The sequence below is a fragment of the Callospermophilus lateralis genome, unplaced genomic scaffold (genome assembly GCF_048772815.1).
Source record: "Callospermophilus lateralis isolate mCalLat2 unplaced genomic scaffold, mCalLat2.hap1 Scaffold_82, whole genome shotgun sequence".
In the NCBI taxonomy this organism is placed as follows: Eukaryota; Metazoa; Chordata; class Mammalia; order Rodentia; family Sciuridae; genus Callospermophilus; species Callospermophilus lateralis.
The window spans coordinates 36,316-53,675 of record NW_027516260.1 but is presented as its reverse complement, the minus strand read 5'-3'; the positions used below and the strand labels follow the sequence as shown (position 1 = coordinate 53,675).

Below are 17,360 nucleotides of genomic sequence, written 5' to 3'. Positions count from 1 at the left end.
AGTGAGAGAGGAGAGAGAGAGAGAGAGAGAGAGAGAGAGAGAGAGAGAGAGAGAGAATTTTTTGATATTTATTTTTTAGTTATCGGCGGACACAACATCTTTGTTTGTATGTGGTGCTGAGAATCGAACCCGGGCCGCACGCATGCCAGGCGAGCGCGCTACCACTTGAGCCACATCCCCAGCCCCTAATAAAATGTTCTTATAGTGAAAATAGAGATAGTTTGGCTGTTCTACTAGAATGATGGATTGGCTTTTCAGTGATTGGTGTTAACATTTTTTCCCTCTAAAGTCTCAACTTGATAGCACCTTCCTATTTTTAAAGAAAATAAGAGGTTTGCCACATTAGTAACTACAAATGCTTAATGAGTGTCTGCCTTTGATGTTTTGGGCCAGTTTCTAAACATGTGGTCTAGGTTTGGTCATACCTTCATTTCTCCTTAGCATTTGATATGAATAATTTTTTTGATAGAAATCCTACATGTTCATTTTAAAAATAATTAATTGTACCTTTTTAAAATGAAAGTAATCAACTTTTTAAAATTTGTTGTCAATGACAGTGTCTCAACATATTTAGATAATGAACCATCTTATTGTTTGACCATTAAGTATTTCTGAATCATAAGGAGATCACATCTTAACAGTAGTCTCTGGATCTTTCCTAATTTGTATCCTATATTTGCATATTAAGAAGTCAATAAATGTTGCAAGAGGCATGTAAATTATTCCATGACACCAAGGTTACTTGTTCATTTACTCAGGTGAGGTGTCTCATCAACCTTTATCAATTCTTAACACTCCTTTCTGCAGAAATATTTTCATCTCATCACTGAATTCTGCACCAGGCAACAATGTGCATGTTTTATTAGTCAAATCATATTATAAAATTTATAACAGTTAACTACCACACTTTGTCTATTTTCTCCATTCAGTTATTTCTGTTTCAATGCATTTGTCTTACTATTACATTCTTTTTTCTGTTTATATTGTGGATACTTTGCTTTCTTCCCCCTCCCTGTTTCTTTGACTTACAATATGAGGTTATTTATTTGAGATATTAATTTTACATTTTTCTTAAATATACATCATAGTGATATTACTTTCTCTGTTAGCATAGCTTTAGGTGTGTTTACAACAATCTAATATTAATATGTGGTCTTCCTCTTTTTGAATTATTGTTTTTAATTAAAACATAACTTGTATTGTAGATATATGGTCTTGCTTTATAACCCAGTTTAATATTATTTCTTTTAAATGAAATGTTTATACTGTGATTTTTCATACTGTTAAGTTTGTCATCTTGCCACTTTTTTTCTGTTTATTTCATCTTTTCCTTGTTTCCTCTTATTTTGTGCCATTTTGGATTAGTACAATATTACAGATTGCTGGTTTTCTAACAGTATTGTAAATATTTTGCTCTGTAATAATGTTTCTTCCTTTATGGAATCTTTTGTTCCTCATGCTGCTTTTAATTTTTCAGTAATTTTAATTCAATTGATTGGAATATGATTTACAATAATGGACTTCATTTCCTTTTTGCTGAAACTTTATTGAATTTCTTGGATGTGTAAATTTATATCTTTTGTGAAGTTGGGAAAATTTTTAGGCATTGACTCTTCAGTTTCTTAACCCATCTTCTTCTCCTTCAGGGAATATAAATGTTATTAGGTCTCATGAATGTGTCTGTCATTTTGTATATACCACATTCCACAGCATCTTCAAATTCATTAATTATTTCTATAATGTTTAATCAATTTTAAATCCATGCAGAATATCTATCTTTTTTTAATATTTATTTTTAGTTGTAGTTGGACACAATACCTTTATTTTATTTATTTTTATGTGGTGCTGAGGATTGAACCCAGAGCCTTGCATGTGCTAGATGAGCACTCTACTGCTGAGTCAAAACCACAGCCCCCAGAATATTTTTTAACGTACATGCATTGTCATTTATTCTGTAGATGTTCTATTAAGATCACATATATATGTATACTACACACATATATGAACATATATATACGGAACACAGATAAACATCTTTTGAATGTAATTTTGAGCTAATTCTATTGACTGTCATCTCTGTGTTGGTTGGAATTAATAGATTTTTCTTTTCACTCATGCTTTCCTGTCTTTTGCATGCATGTAATTTTATTCGATTATAGACATTGTGATTTTTACCATGGTTACTGTTGTCTAAGTTTGCATTTTTATGAAAATTCCTGAGCTTTATCTGATGTAGTTAAGTTGGTTGAAAGAGCTCAGCCCTTTTGGAACTTTTTCTTGTGCTTTCTCAGCAGCCCTTAGTGTAAGCCTAGTTTTGCTCCATTGTTCACAATATCTGTTTGTTTGAAATTATATAGTTTTCCATCCTGTATGATAACCAGCAAACACTATCCCAAGGTTCATAATATTCCACTAATATCCCTAGTTGATATTGTGTACCCTTTAATTCATAAGATAATTTACCTTCATAGTGTTGTAGCCAAGTTGGATCCTCTTCAGATTTCAGTCTTCGCCTTCTCTCCAGTGCTCCCTGCCAACTTTAGCCACTGTTGTCTACCTCTACCTCTTTGGGTTTCTACTCACAATACTATAGGAACCAAGAGGATACTCGTGAAAGTTCAGGAGGTCACCCCCTTTTCTTCCCTTCTCTAAGAATTGCTGATTTCTGTTGTTGTTGTTGTTCTTCTTCTTCTCCTCCTCCTCCTCCTCCTCTTTCTCCTCCTCCTCCTCCTTCTTTTGTAATACAATGGAGTGGATTGTTCTTTGATGTTTTTGTAGTACATGGACACAATTCCTTTATTTTACTTGTTTTTATTTTTATGTGGTGCTGGGGATTGAACCCAGTATCTCACACATGCTAGGCAAGCACTGTACCACTGAGCCACAACCCCCAGCCTCTAAATGTCCAGTTCTTTAAACATCATTGTTCGCTTGCAATTTGAATTTTTTTTTTTTTTTGGTGTTTAGTGTGTATGGGAAATCCATCCCCTATTATTCTATTTTTGTCAAAAGAAAAATGAAAAATTATTTTAAAAATTGTCCCCAAATTGTTTAAGTGTAGCAATTCATTTTTAAAAACACAGGAAATTTTGTAGCAAATAAAACATGAAATTCTCTGTTACTCCTGTATTACTTTACTGCCCTTCTATTAAATATTCCATCATTCAAATAATTTGTCAATCTATCTCATTTTTATATCATTGAGTCCTTTAGTCTTTGTATGTTTTAAATTCTGTGTGTTCACTTATGTTCCAAACTCAGTAATTTTTTTTATAAATAATGCACTATTATGTCAATAATACATCATTGATAAAAATTTAGATTGCTTGGAGCTTATATAAATATATATATTATAGATTACATATAATACATATATATGAGATCACACATATATAATATGTATAGATTACATATACATGTTCTCTATCAATATATGATTACACATATAGATTAGATATAGAGGTTACATATATTTTGTATATATTTTAGGCATATATATATATATATATATATATATATATATATATATATATATACGATCTTCACCTAAATATAATAATTTATTGAAGGTACAATTTCAAAAATAAAGTTCTGTGTCAAAAAGATCTATAGTCAAATTTGTATTCTTGTTTCACAGTGTTAAAAATTGGTTGTCACATTTTTAAGTTTCTAGTCATCCCAGAAATATTGACCTTGGATAGAGAACTCACATCCTGGAGAAAAAACAATGAGAAAGAATTTTACCAGTAAATTTAAAAGGTGCCTTTCAAAGAAAAATATTAAAAGAACAAATTAATCTCAAATTATATTTCTTAAATTATATTGCCAATTCTGCTCCCCCGCAAAAAAACATTATAGACTGAATGCTATTAACATGTAAATGTATGGGGAAAAATACTTTAGAACTCCAAATATAGTATGAAGAAAAATCAGTATTAATTCAACAGTGAGTCAACAATGTAATTTGGGGCAGGAGGCTGGGGATTGAACCTAGGGCCCCCCATGAGCTAAGCAAGTGTTACATCAAAAGCCCATGTAGAAGTCTTTGCTTTGTCTAATGCAATTTAGAAAGATGACTAAATGACTGTTTCCTAAATGCAAAAACAGGCTGCAATTAGCATCATGGGGATTCATATTTTTTCAGAAAATATTGGGAACTACTTCTTCCTACACCCACCCCTGTAAATCTGTCATCAAACATATTTTCTGAAATACATCTGCTACTTGCAACATGAAATTTTTGTTACAGTTAGCAGCTGTTGTCACCTCTGCTTTACCACATTAGTTATCATAGAGTTACTTATCCCAAGTTGTAGAGTCAATTATAGCTTGACAAGGTCTGAAAGAACATCATGCTTCATTTCACACCTATTTTATGCTTAATGTATTTAAAATTCAATGATTTTTTTGAAGAAATCCTTTATACTGCTGTTAAAACTAAAATAAGGTACTTATGGCAAAAAATTTGTTATGCTTCAACAAAATATGTGTGATTCCAACATAAACAAAAATATGTGCATAAGTGCATTTATATATAGTGGTGCTTTTATTTCAGAGGGTAACATAGTAATGGTGTAACAACAATACTAAACTTAGAAAAGAATATTCTGAATTAATATAATTAACAAACATGAAAAAAAGGTTAAACATCTCCAGCAATTACAGAAACTCAAATTAAAGCTACACTGAGATTTCATCACACTTGAGTCAGAATAGAAATTCTGACAAACAACAATAAATATTGGTGAGGATGTGGGGAAAAGGGTACACTCATACACTGCTGTTGGATTGCAAATTGGTGCAACCACTCTGGAAAGCAGTATTGGAATGGAACTAGGAATGAACAACCATTTGAGTTAGTTATCACACTCCTTGGTGTACATCCAAAGGACATAAAATCAGTATACTACAATGATATAGCCAAATTAATGTTTATAGCAGCTCTTCACAAAAGCCATGCTATGGAACCAACCTTGTTGTTCATCAACAGATGAATGGATAAATAAAATGTGGTTTCTATACACAATAGACTGTTACTTAGCCATAAAGAAGAATGACTTTATGATATTTGCCAATAAGTAGATGGATGTAGTGACTATCATACTAAGTTAAATAAGCCAATTCCCCAAAACTAACAGTTGAGTGTGTTCTCTGATACATAAATACTAACCCAAGGGAAATTAAGGGAATAGAGGTGGTGATAAGAATAAGAAAGACAGTGGAGTAAATCTGACATAACTTTCCTATGTACATCTATGAATACATAACAGTGAATCTCAACATTATGTATATCCATAAGACTGTGATCTTAATTAGAATAAGATGTATTCCATGTTTTTATATAAATAAGTCAAAATAGACTCTATAACTAAAAAGAACACATGAAAATAGAGAAAAATAATTATAAGTAATTTCATCATATAACAAACATTCATGTTTTTAATCATTTCATGGTTCTCAGCTATGGAAAATTCATAAGTAGAAGCTAGAATGGAAAGAGTAGATCCATATCAGGACTCTATTGACTTATTGAAAGAAGTAACTTGAATCCAATAAAAGAAAAATAATGTAATGATAAGCTATTATAGCATATTAGTGATTTGACCTCCTGTATTAACTCAGTTTCCTTTTTACTTGTAAATTTTTTAGTAAAAAATTTCAGGTATATGATATGGGTTTGATTTTTAATGGTAGAATATGAAAATGGAAAGAAAACAAAAAAATGGAATCCAGAGATTGGCTACAGGTTCAGTTCTCTTTGCTTTATTTCACTTGTTATTTGACACCCAATGGTTGGATCATCTTCCTAGAACAGGCATTCATACACCAAAAAAATTATGCCGGTGTTCTTTTGTAACTTACCGTTCAACATTCAGTGTAGGGAAATCAATAATGTATTACTGCTATTATAGGCCATCTGCTAGGACAGAGAGAGAAGTTTTCTTCTGTGTTAAATGTTTATCAAGCTCTTTCTGCTGGTTTGTTGTAATCCAATGTATGTATTATTAATAGGTAAACCAGAATGTTCCTATTCTGTGTTGAAAATAGAACTTGACTGTTAAATAAAAGAAAATTACTTTGGGCTTTTGGCAAATAGTGAAGCATCATTTGCACTGACGAAATTTGCTAAATATAAACCTGTATCATTAACAAAGTAAGCTATTTCTAAATTGTTAAAGTGATTTTCCTCTCTGATTCTTAACTTAAAAAGCAATGTCTTTCAAGGTTAAACCTTGGAGTAGGGGCAGACAGAAACACATCCATTTTGATCCTACTAAGCTACAAGACGGTTAAACCTTGACTTTCATACTGACAGAATTATTGTTTATTCCTTCCTCACAGACTGTACATGATAATCTCTAGGGAAAGTAACCATGGGGATTAAAGAAAATTTTATTTTCCTTTTTGATCTTAATGGAAACAGTAGAAAAAAAGGTCAAGATCTATTCAGACAAAAATAGATAATGGCTGACTGTTGACCTTTCCAACAATGATGAGACGCACCTACAGAAGATACTGTAATTGCTTCATTCCACACAAGATGTGGTCATGTTTGTTTGTTTTTTTATTTTTGCTTTCCTTGTGTGCATTACATGTTTACTTTTACTCCTAAATAGAATTTGGTGTATGTAAGAAAAAATAAAGCATACTTAATATTGCAGTAACTTTCTTTGTCTTTCGCCTAAATACCTTATAATAGAGATGTGATCCCAAAGGTAAAAACAGCCCACATTGGGAACTAAATTTTAGAAATGCTGAAACTTACAGATTAAAAAACCTCAAAATTTTGTTAGCACAATTAATCAATAAATTTTAAAAAGACGCAATTCGAAATACCTGCCATCTTCAACTTAGGTGTACTGGTAACGATTTTAAAAATCAGATCTACTGCAGATAAGTATGTAACAGAGAACTATTTTTAGAGATCTGATGTAGTTTTGTTTCCTTTATTTCCTTTTATACGTTTATTGCTATAGAATAGATTTCTTTTTTTGGGGGGGTGTGCAGAGAATACCAATGAAGCTGTATTTTAATCCACTCCTGTAGCATAGCTTCCATGAATTCTCACCATTCTGACAGTGGGTTACATACACTGATTACAATGCAACTTGGGTTTTAGGTCATGTTCATTGGGTCCATCACAGAGAGATGACTTAAAACTTTAAGACTTGCATCTAGGAGATTTTAAATATCTGAGAGATCTTTTATTATGGTATGTATGTTGAAGATGGAAAAAATAAATTACCTTTTCTGGTTTCACATTTTAAAGGGGCTTTCCAGCAACGATAAAAAATTAATCTCTTTCAGTACCTTAAGTGGCCTTTCTTATTCAAAATCTCAAACTGTGAAAAAAAATGGTTATTTGAAAGTTATTTTCTGAGTAGCTGGATCTATCACCTTTTAGCTAATGGTTTAAACAGCTTAAAAGATTGACTCCCAGGATCATTTTCTTTATTTCAATGTAATCTGGCTTTGACTTTAAGATGCTGACTGAAGTAGGCTGTGCTGTTAGATGTAGCTTGACAACTCAACACTGTTCCAAAGGAATGCAGACACTGTGTACCAGGTTGATGGTAACTAGCAAGCCAGAAAGTCACTACCCCACACACCCAGGGGGCAAATAACCCTAAGTACTAACCTTTCTAAGCAGTACTCCACTAAAGGAAAGGAATGAAAACAGAACATTTTCCTCAAAAAGTGAGATGAAATGCTTATTGCAATTTCTTGAGAAGAGAGATATGCTCTGGTCTTCCTCTCTTTATTATCTAGCTACTAAATTCTGCTTTTATATCTTAAATTAGTTCAAGTAATAGACTATAAACTCCAAGAGGTAATGCTATTTATTTTCTAAAACTAACTTTCTATCAATTGCTGCTGTGTGAGATGCACATTTGTGGGTGCTCCATCAACACTTATCACCTGATCTATAATCCCCACGATCTTGTCTGTCAAGTAATGTTTATTGAAAATTTGTACCCCTTGCTAAGGTTTTCCATATCCATGTAGGAAGAAATCCACATTGAAAGGAAGGATTTTTTGGTTGTATTTAGAATCAGGACATGAAATAAGGAGTTTCTCAAACCCCTAAGTCCTTTGCCTTGGTACAACTGATATTGCTCTAAATATTTCAACAAATACAACTAATGCAAAGTGAACAGTAAGTCTTTTGCTCGTCTGCTTGTCTTCTGTTTTCCCAATTATGAGGGTAAGGCAAACTAACAGTTTTGGAAAGGTAAAACTAACAGGTTTGAAAAGGGGAAACAGAATGCCATGATCGAGCATTAAGTAGGACAGGGAAAGAAATATGGTAATCATGGGGGATGCTTTAAACAGCACCATCCCCCAAACACAGACTTAATAAAAAGTTTCTATAGTGTTTTTGACAAAGTAATACTTTCGTTGCCTCCAAAGGGCCAAGAGTGTTCAGACTTGGGGCAAGTAAGACGACCTGTTTAGGTACAATTTGGTCAAGCAATAAAACTCATTTGGTGAGAGAAACTTTAAGCCAGATGCATAATGAATGCTCCCCTCATTTTCAGGAAAGCTGACATCACATTCCACCATATAGTTTGTGTGTTGGTTTTTTTATAGCAGTCTTTTTGGGGAAGGGGAAGAATTGGAAGTGTTTATCAGTAGAAAGAACATGATTCCCTAACATGATTTCCTTCTTATCCCTTTTCCTTTGTGTTTTTGAGAGCAAAGGCTAAAACCGGTATTATATCGATGCATTCACCTGCCAGCTATAATGGAGGGTGTGGTACATAACCCAGACCCTTCTTTTGGTGTGTCATGAATTGACTATAACAATAACAACCAAAATTTTCTAATAGCAAATCTCTTTGGAAAATGCTCAGGTCTTGTCTATGTCAGAATACTGTATTTTAAGATCTTGATTTTTACTGATGTGTTTTGGGCAAAGCTGACAAACTCGGTCTGATATTGTAAAAACTGGAAAAAGTGGGAGGAAGAGAACATGCAAAATAAGTTAATCATTATCATTTTAAGTGCCACTAGTTCTGTTTATATTCATTCACATGTGAATTGCTGAATCTCATTTGATCAACCCAATTAAACATTAAATAATTGCAGCCAATTATGCAAATATAAGCAACAATATTAATTTGTTGATCTTTTTTAGCAGATTAGCCTCACATGTTCCTAATGCTAAACTATCTTATGCCTTAAATGATCAATTAGTGTTAAGATAACTAAGTCTTAAAGAATGGATAATTGCCTAGTTATAATGTGACACTTGGTGTATTACTCCACTGCAATTAAACAAATAGTGCACAAGAAAAAAAGAAGTGCAGATGTTCCTTTTAAATCTATTTAACAAGTGAGTGTCAAGGTCAATTTCTTGTCTTTTTTACTTAAGAGAATGGAGGTCTCTAGTTTTTAAAAATACGTATCCTTAGTCTTCTCTGAGTCTGGTGGGAAGGGCTTAATGTGCTCTTATGTTTTTATGAGAGAAATCATATAAACATAGTGTTCTCTAGCTTTCACAATGGGCTAACTAAATTTAGAAATGCAAAGAATAAAATGTACTTATGGCAAACAAGTAATTTCCCTTTTTCAAGGGAGCCAGAGTCTAGTTATTATGTGCTACTTGACAGTTAAAATTACCTGAAACTCTTTTCTGGACTGCTATATTAAGAAAGAGGTCAAGGGACTCAGCAAAGGCAAAGGCATACCCTCACTGAGCATGTGCAGGGGAGTCAAGAGTACCTTAGGCTGCAGAGAACGGACTGGCCCCAGACTGCAGATCACCAATTAAAAGCCCCTAAAAGATATTTTTACTATTCCTTTTCATCTTAGCTTTCTCTAATTTTCATTTTACCAGTCCTCTCTAAAAGAGACCCTACAGCTAAAAGTTTTGGAAAAGAATCAAAGCCCATTTGCTATGTGTTGTTAAATGCCTCGAGGAAATGTTTCCAATGCATCAAACTTTTAGAATGTTTTTCCTTTGCTCTGAAAAGAGAATGAAATATGATCAGCAAGATGAAAGTTATTAGGACTGAGGGGAAGCAAACTACAATATCTGAGAGTTGACCTACCAAGGGTAAATGTTTTCTGTCAAGATTTGACTTTCCCATAGATAAAGCAGGAAAGGATGTAATTTTAAATTCACAGCTCCCAAATGAGAAAAATATCATCAGTAATTGCTCTTACTGTATCCTAAGCACATGCTCCCTCAATCCCCAGTCAACAGAAAAGAGTACCTGCACAAAGAGTGAAAAAACTTGAGGATTCCTCTTCTTTCCTTCCCTCCCCTTCACCTCTGATTTCTTTTGCATTTAACATTTAACATGTAACATCTGTCATTTTTATTTGGTTGCTATGATATCATGAATTCTCTAGAGTTATTGCTTCCACTCCAAGATAGCTTGCAAACATGAAGCGATGCCTGCAACTATGCCTCTCGGTATCTCTAATGACTTTGGAGTCCATGGAAAATAAAGACAACATGAGGTAAACATTACACACCATCAAAATTGTTCACAAGTTCTAATACAGGTTTCAAAATACAGAAACAGAGAAGGTACTTCTATAGAAGCTATATGTTCATTCGTTTGTTTGTTCATTCACATCAAACATTTACTGAGTACCTTCCATGTGCCAGGCATTGGGGATACAAAGATCTATAAGGCATTAGGCCCTCAGTCTGGTAGGAGCCCATGGACAGCTAGTTACAAAGCCATGTGGAAAGGCAGTGGCAGCAACGTGCCCAGGTTTTACGGATGCACAGGTGAGCTCACAGCCGACTGAGATACCTGAAGAAGGGAGGTATTTACCTTAAGGTGATCTTAAGGGCCTGAAAAACACAATGATGAAAGGAAATTCAGTTTTTCTTTAGAATCTTCATTTTAAAATAAAGCACTTTCTGAGTGTTTCTGAGGATAATGATGTGTCACCAGAAATATTACCTATGAAGTATTCAAATTAGCTTTCAGACACACACACATATCTCATTTGGTTGAGGAGCCATACCTCACACTAAAGAATAAACATTTTTGGATCTGAGTGAACTACTAAGGGAAGCACTCAAATTACTAAGGAAAATTCTGTTATATGGCTTACATTATTATCTTTCTGGGAAAAGGTAGGAAGGTAAGCTACTACTACCAAGCCTACAAAACACCATTTGACAATTATGATTCATGTTCTCTGGCACAAGGGAAAAAAAAGTCATTCTTGTAACACACTAATAATGCAAACTACATTACGCACAACTACTAACAGGTAGGCAAAAAGACCTATCACAATTCAAATGCAGAAGTCTAGTCCAAAAGCATACAGTAGATTTTCTGCATTTTTCATTCAGGATAATACGATTGTCCAGTCGCTCTCTTCTCTTCCATACTGGATATCAGTCAATTTGTCCAAGATACGGGTTGCAAGCTTAGGACCATTCTCCATAGTTGGAATGTGTATCGTCTCGCCCTTGTATAGTATATCAGAAACTGGGCAGACAACGCAGGCTGTGCCAGAGCCAAACATCTCCCTCACTCTGTTCCCCTCCAGGGCAGTTATCAAGTCGTCCATGGTGAGGTACCTCTCTGACACTTTAAATTCACCCCACTTTTGCACCAGGTCCAGGATGCACCACCTTGTCACTCCTGGAAGAATGATGCCATCTAGCGGAGGAGTTCCCAGTTCTTCCTCTCCATCTTCATTTATCCAGTAAAGAAAAAGATTCACAGTTCCTACTTCCATTATCTGATTATCCTCTCCATAGAGCCAGAGAACCTGCTGACAACCTTTCTCTGCTGTTTCACATTGGGCAAAAAGAGACTAGCCATAATTCCCTCCCATCTTGCAGTGTCCAGTCCCACCTTTCCAAGCTCTGACATACTTCGGGTTTGCCCACAGGGACACTGGATTAAAGGTTCCACTTGAAAAATAAGGTCCCACTGGGCTTAAGATTACAAAGAGCAGGGCTTTGGTAGGCTTCTTGACTCCAAGAGAAGGCTCAGTTCCAATAAACGTGGGACGAATGTAGAGACTGGCAGAGGTGGAGTAGGGCACCCATTCTTGATCCAACTGCACAAGCTGCTGAATACATTCCAGAAGCTCTTCCTTGTCAAACAACGGCAAAGTGGCTCTCACAGCAGACTTACACATTCTCTCCATCTTGAGTTCTGGCCAAAACAGTCGAATTTTATTATCTACTCCTCGAAATGCCTTTAAACCTTCAAATAATTCTACTGCATAATGCAAAGTTGATAACCCAGGATGCAGGGACTGGTTTTGAAAAGGCTTGATGTGAGGTTTCTCCCATCCAAACTCAGAGGACCACTCCACTGTCAACATGTGATCCGTAAACGCAGTTCCAAAAACCAGAGTATTGGGATCTGGTTTTTCCTTCAAGATGGTGGCTGGTGTGATTATTAGGTCTTTAGCCCTGAAAGTCTCCACCACCTGTTTTGATCCTCCTTCTCCAGGGTATTCAGCGGAGCATCCGTTACTTCAGTCCTTCATTGTTCTGTTGGCTGTGAGTGTAGCTCGAGTTGGGCGGAGGGCGAATCCCACGTGTCCCAGCCCCTGGCTGCGTGGTCCAGGTGGGCGACTGCACCACTGCACCGGAGCGGTCCGGCTGCTGTGCGACTAGGGAAGCATCTGGGGCGGCGGCGGTCACACGTGGCGGGCGGGATGGCAGACTGGCCTGGCGGCAACGAAGATGCAGCCCTCCAGCCTTCTCTGCGCTGATTCTATAATAGATTTCTAATTGTCCTGTGTCTCCTTAGTGTTTCCCACTCTAGAATTACAACTACTTCCTGTTAAATGATCATAAATCAAATCAGTTTGTTTTAATCTCCCAAATTCTTATGTAGGAAAATTTCAGTGATTATTGAAAAAATGAGAAGGTTTTTCCATTTCTGTCCAGGGTAGGATTCACCTCAGTTTCCCCATTGCACAGTCCTTCCAAAGGAAAAAGAAGTGACTAAACTGTTCCATGAGTTAGGAGTAAGGTGTACAAAGAAATCTGAGACTATAACTTTTCCAAAATTCTACCTTTGAGATAAAACACAATATATTTTTTTCAGTGCCCCAAATACTGTCTTTGAAATAGTATTTCTGAGTTTAAAATATTCATTTAACATAGTTTAAAATAAACTAGTAAAGAAAGAACCTTTATGAACTACATTAAATTGTTAAAATTTTTTCAAGATCTATATTTTCTTTTTGGATTTCTTAAGTTCAGCAGAGCTTTTATAACAATAGATCAACTCGTGTAGCCTCTATTAAAACAACACCCCCCCAAAAAAGTAGAATTTAAATAAACATGTTTTTGTCCAACAATATTGAAATTGCCAACTTTTCATGATGTTTAGAATCTTAAAAAATGTATTATTAATATTTTTTTGGTTTTTGTGGGAGAGGGGTACCAAGGACTATACTCAGGGGCACTCAACCACTGAGCCACATCCCCAGCCCTATTTTGTATTTTATTTAGAGACAGAATATCACTGAGTTGCTTAGTGCCTCACTTTTGCTGAGGCTGGCTTTGAATTTGTGATGTTACTGCCTCATCCTCCTGAGCGCTGAATTACAGGCATGCACCAACATGCCTGCATAATGTTTTTCAAAGTTAGTGCCAGAATGTCTCATACAGAATTATAATTGGGTAGTTAAGTTTTCTAATATATTATAATCAAAGGAAATTCCTTTGTTAATGAGACACATATAAAAATGAGAATTGAACCAGATGCTGATTTTTTATGTTTTCTGTCTTTCATGGTTGTTCTTCTGTCTTCATTCTGAGAACTTTATCCAATAGGCTATATTTGAATGTAGGCTTTGCCCAAGATAGGATTCACCTCAGTTTGTCAAAAATGCAGAATCCCAGCTCTCATAATAGACATACTACTGCAAATTCTAGGGTTTATTGTTGTTGTTGCAATCTGCAGATCAAACCCAGGGCCTCATGCATACTAAGAAAGTAGTTTACCAATGAGCTATAACACCAACCCATCAAATTCTGTTTTATTAAGAACTACCCATGATTCATGTGAATGATAATGTTTGAGAAACATTCCCTTTCCTATATGGCTCCTGAAAAACTCAGAAACAGAAATCTCAAATTTTAGCTAGTCACGCATAGCAAGATTGGATCTATGTATCATCTTCAATTTAAGACAGCTCTTTAAAAAAAATCTTTAGAGAGTGTATTAGTTTTCTGTTGCTGCAATAAGAACATATCACTACACTAAAAACTTAAATAAAGAAACACAAGTTTGTTTTCTTGAAGTTCTGTGGGTCAAAATTATGGTGTGCACCTCACCAGACCATGAGTAAAGGTGTAATTGTAGACAGGACCATGTTTCTTTCCACAGACTCTAGGAGAAAATTGTTTTCTTTCCATTCTGGTGGCTGGCAGATTTCAAATCCTTGCAGTTGTGGAGCAAGTTTGCTGTTTTATCATTGACTGTGAGTTTAAAGACTGTTCCCAGATTCTACAGGTTGCCTTCATTCCATTCCTTGTTCCTCCATCTTTGAAGCCATCCACAATAAATCTTTCCTTATCACCCCTTAAATCTCTCCTCTTTGCTTGTCTCCTCTTCGTAGACCACTTTTTTATCTTCCCTCCAGTTTCACTTTTAATAACTCTTACGATTAGTTTTTACCCATCTGCATAATTGAGAAAAATATTCTGTACAATGTTTTCAGCCTTAATCACACTTGCAAAGTTATTTTTGCCATGTAAAGTAACATATTCATGGGGATTAGGGTATGAAACTTTTTGGAAAAGGAGACATTATTTTGGCAACTGTAAAATAAAGCTTGGGATAACATGTGCCATATCTATCCTTAATGGGAAAATCAAAGAACTCTGTGGTATTTGAGATTAGATTTTTATGTGTAATAAGTTGAGGCATAGATTAGAGGAAGACCTTTTATTTAGCTGAGATGTTACTTGAATAGAAAACCATTCAAGAACAATGCATTTATGATAGCCTTCTCTATATTAATATGTACTCTTTGAATACATATTCATATTTTTTAAATTTTAGAGTATATTTCATTTACTCAATGATATTGACTCTATCTGATTCAACAATACTATTATGTTTATATTAAATACTAAGGTAAAATAAATGATTTAAGTGACAATAACTCACTTAACAGCTGCACAAAAATTCATAACCATAAATAATGCCTTTAGTGTGCATATTAATACAATAGTAATACTGGAAACAATTATTCAAAATTGTTTATGAGATAAAGATTCCAGCCACATCAATGTTTATACTAGCAAAAGTCACAATGGCTAAACAGTGAAACCAAACTAGGTGCCCATCTGTTGATGAATGATAAAGAAAATGTAGTATATATATACACAATGGAATACTATTCAGCATTAAAAGAGAGTAAAATCATGACATTTGCAGGTAAATGGAGTTGGAGAATATAATGCTAAGTGAAGTTAGCCAATCTCAAAAATCCAAATGCCAAATGTTTTCTCTGATATAAGTATGTTGATTCATAGAGAGGTTGGTGGAGCATGGGAGTATTAGATGAACTCTAGATTGAGTAAAGAGGAGAAAGGGGAAGGGAGGAGGCATGGGGACAGGAAAGACAGTGGAATGAGATGGAGATCATTACCCTAAGTACATATATGAAGACACGAATGGTGTGACTCTACTTTGTATACAACTGGAGATATGAAAAAATATGCTCTATATGTGTAATTTGAATTGTAATGCATTCTGCTGTCATATATAACAAATTAGAATAAAAAGATTCCAGAACGTTATCAGCACTTCATATTTCATGCCTTTGTCAGATCATTGAGGAAAGTCCCTATAACTTTAAGAAATATTTGAAGAACTAATAATCTTAAAATAATGCCAGAATTAATGAGTCTCTTTTCTGCCAGATACTCTGTTGATCGGAATACTGATATGGACCGAATTTTTAGTATCCACTCAGAAAATGGCTCTATTTTCACTCTGAAGCCTCTTGACCGGGAATCATCCCCTTGACACAACATCACTATTACAGCCACAGAAATAAGTAAGTTGTCAACACATCTATCTAATTGCATTATCTTTTACAAAAATGATCAAGTAATGGCTTAAGTTGACACTTTCTCTCCTGTAGAATGGCTATATTGTGAGAAATATTTTAGAGAAATTATTTCAAAAGTTTGGGGTTTAAGGATTATTGAATCACACATTTATTTAAAATTTTATTTTTTATAATTTAGAGTAGGATAGAAACATAATCGAATCTCATAAAAAATTATTAACCAATCTATAAAAATAGAGTAGTACATTCTTAGTGATATTTTCATCTTATTATTGTGCTTTCCCTGTGGACCATGTTGATATATTCATCAGCATTAGCTAAGAAAGTGAATACCCCAGAACTGATCTGTTGCTAAGCTACAAATGGGTAAGTGGTTTTAGTTCTTCTCTGTAAATGAGCCTGAAATCTTACACATGTTCTTGTTGCAGATAATCCAATACAAAGTAGCCATATTCCAGTCTTCATCAGAATTCTGGATATTAATGATCATGCTCCGGAATTTGCCATGTATTATGAAACATTTGTTTGTGAAAATGAAAAACCTGGGCAGGTAAGTGAAATTATTATAAATTTAAAATAATTTTTTTCTTTATGAAGGCAGATGACATTAATTTATTTGTAAGATTTTTTCATGCCACTCTGTTCCTAGTTCCTTATTTACTTCTGTTTGATCTAACCAAAATTATTTTTTAAACTCCTTTTTATTGTCAATCTAATAGAATATAATAGTGAAAATTTATAACCAGGCATATAATAAATATTATATATATATATATATATATATATATATATATATATATATATATATATATATATATATACAAAGTTCATATTTGGATTCATATTTAGGCTGAGTTATATACATTAAAGTATGGAGGTACATTATTAGATAAATGTGAAGTATAAAATAAAAATTTTCTCTTTTAACTAGAATAATGATAATTATTTTTTTTTACATTTTTCTAATTTAAATAGCTCAATCAGGAGTTTTTGTTTTGATCTAAAAGATATTTGTGATTTATAATTTTCATATTATTGAAATAAAAAAAATTGTTAATGACTTATAATTCCAATTAAAAAGCAATGTTTCAAATATATCTAAAGTAATTTAAAGAAATGCAAAATATGCCCAATTTTTATTCAAACGGAATTTTTTAATACCACCAACTCTATATCTACCTATCTACATGTATATTTAAAGAGTTATTCAGTTACTTCTTTTTTTTAAGAGAGAGTGAGGAGAAAGAGAGAGAGATAATTTTAATATTTATTTTTTAGTTTTTGGCAGACACAACATCTTTGTTTGTATGTGGTGCTGGGGATCGAAC

At 34.0% G+C, this 17,360-nt stretch overlaps 2 pseudogenes; one reads left to right on the top strand and one right to left on the bottom strand.

The window, feature by feature from the left end:
* The window catches only part of LOC143641024 (cadherin-9-like), a 31,466-nt pseudogene extending 14,884 nt beyond the window's left edge, over window positions 1–16,582 (top strand).
* Window positions 11,320–12,480, bottom strand: LOC143641016 (branched-chain-amino-acid aminotransferase, cytosolic pseudogene; annotated as a pseudogene).
* Window positions 16,583–17,360: the final 778 nt, after the last annotated feature.